The sequence below is a fragment of the Drosophila ananassae genome, chromosome 2L (genome assembly GCF_017639315.1).
Source record: "Drosophila ananassae strain 14024-0371.13 chromosome 2L, ASM1763931v2, whole genome shotgun sequence".
Classification (NCBI taxonomy): Eukaryota; Metazoa; Arthropoda; class Insecta; order Diptera; family Drosophilidae; genus Drosophila; species Drosophila ananassae.
In genome coordinates, this window is record NC_057927.1 from 27,209,841 (window position 1) to 27,212,029 (window position 2,189).

The 2,189-nt window shown below is 43.9% G+C and overlaps 1 long non-coding RNA gene across 2 annotated transcripts; it reads right to left on the reverse strand.

Annotated features, from left to right (window-relative positions):
• Nucleotides 1-340: 340 nt before the first annotated feature.
• Nucleotides 341-1,111, reverse strand: LOC26514022. 2 transcript variants are annotated; one of them, XR_004309733.2, is made up of 3 exons: nt 1,091-1,111; nt 727-943; nt 341-680 (listed from the first exon to the last, which is right to left on the reverse strand). It is a non-coding gene; the product is annotated as an uncharacterized LOC26514022 (long non-coding RNA). The 2 variants fall into 2 exon arrangements; XR_001408481.3 differs by having other exon boundaries at nt 341-648; nt 1,091-1,108.
• Nucleotides 1,112-2,189: the final 1,078 nt, after the last annotated feature.

The window sequence follows — 2,189 nt, forward strand, 5'->3', positions numbered from 1 at the left end:
CTTCCTTTTTGTGCCAACGATTCATAAACAAAAAAATAAAAAAAAGAACGGGGTGGCGGAGGAAAGAGTTTTGTTTATTACCTTTAAGATGCTTTCGGGGCGCAACTTCTTGACCGCCACACAAAAAGTTCCAACCCTAATAAATTATTCAAATTACAACTTTGATCTGTTCGAGAAATGCACAAAAGTGCTTCTGGAAATATTATTGATTTCAATGGCATGAGAAGCAATTTCTTGCGAAGAACATTGTCACAGTGACACTGAACAATTTTTTGCGCCGACATTCTCCAAACAATGGGCTAGGAAACTTTCGACCATGGCCATAGTCATTTTTACTGGCTGCGTTCCACTTTTGTTGTATTTCTTTTTTGTTAGTTCAAAATTTCGCAATTTGCAATAAAAATTCCAGTTTTGCTTTTCGGAATTCAGTTGAAGGGTAGTCTAGAGCTCTCTCGCCTCTGGCTTGCGGCCTTGCGGCTTTCGAGGCTAAAACTCAAGCTGCCACCCAAGGAGGCGGGGTCGGAGGCAGGCGAAAGAATACGCAACACATCCCAACGGGCTGCCGGAGCTATCAACCGGCAATTATTATGCGTCCTGAACTGCACGTGCCTCATATAATCTGGCTCGGAGAGGGAGTGTGTGGCTACGCTATGTGTGTGTATGTTATGTGTTGTTGGTGGCTGTTAGGGCGTGCCGACAATAATTTAATATCAAAACATATTTTACTTGCATGCCGAAGAAGCCGAGGAATGCGCTCAAAAGCTTAACGGAGTCGAGCCAGCCATCCAGCCAGCCAGCCGGCAAGTCAAACGAAGGCGATGAAGCGTTCATCTTGTCCTTTTCCCCTTCTCGCACCTCGCCTCGCTCTCCCAGTCTCTTTCTTTTATGTGTTCCCGTCTCGGTTTTTGTGTGTAACGTAATTATTTTAAATCCAGCCAGGCGCCTTGACATTTCCAAAATAAATAAAATAAAATATATAATTCAGACTCAGCCACAGAAATGCGCCCTCCTTATGTGGAGTTATGGCACGGCTTGATGCAGCAGATGCTTGTGCCTACACTGGGGGCAATAAAGGGCATTTGGTACTTACCTCTGCAAGTTTGTATCTCACTTAGAGGAGTCTCGGTTTTCTTGGTTAGTAGTTTATGAAAGTCAGTTTTTGCAGTGTAGTTGCCTCAGTATGGGGATAAGGATAAGCAATGCCAGTTGTTGATTTCGCTCATTTCCGACTCAAATGGATTTTGATTGTCTGGCATGGCCTCGGATTTTTTTGGCCAGCATGGAGTTTGCCGACTTGGCCGCCTTGCCCGCCTTGGCCGTGATGCCCTCTACGTGTCTGCTATTTGTCTGCGCTCATTTCGGCCAGCTCGAGGAACTCTGCTCCTCCGCAGCCAAATGACTTTCTTTTCTTGGCCATTGGCTCGTTTGGCTGTTGCTTCGGGCCCATTTAGTTTTATTGTAATGATTTCTATTACCACACGGCCATAGTTTGCTGCAGCTGCAGTCGCCAGTAAATGGACTGCTGGCCGTTTACGTGGCCATCGCGCTTAATGAGTAGTTATTTCCGCTCTTATTTCTTGATAAAGTCGTGCTTAAAGCTAATGCCGAGACACGTCCGCTATTAATTGCCGCCTATTGTCAGAGTGTCTGTATCGTTTCATTAACCTGCCGCCCTAATTGAATTTATGCCATGGTTTTTTAGTTTGTCCATAATTTCAGACCAATAAATTTAGTTGATAGTTATCTTCATTTTCCATTGCCGTTTTAAAAGACAGTGCTGCAGAGGCGCAGCTGTCACAACACTAGATAATGTGTTAACGGTTTATTTTAGCCCTATTCTGGGCAAGGGAAATGAAAAAGCGCAATTAATTTTAATGCGCTTTTCCGCTGCTTTGTGTCTCTTGCTTATCATTTCATTATGCAGATATGTCAGTTATGAATGAGAACGGTTTCCAGTGAAAATTCTCGTCAAAACCGTCATTGACGTGGACTCTTGTTGGGAACAAATTGCAAAGCAATCCCCGTTCCACATACGACTGATGATTATCAATTTGCGAAATTCGTTTGGTTTGGAAAATTGTTTACCCGCTTGGCAAGCTAAAGGAGCGGCATTCGATTGAAGCCAAACAGCCATCACTGTATTACCCCCTTTGTGGCGAGTAAATTGAAATTGCAAACAAACAAACCGA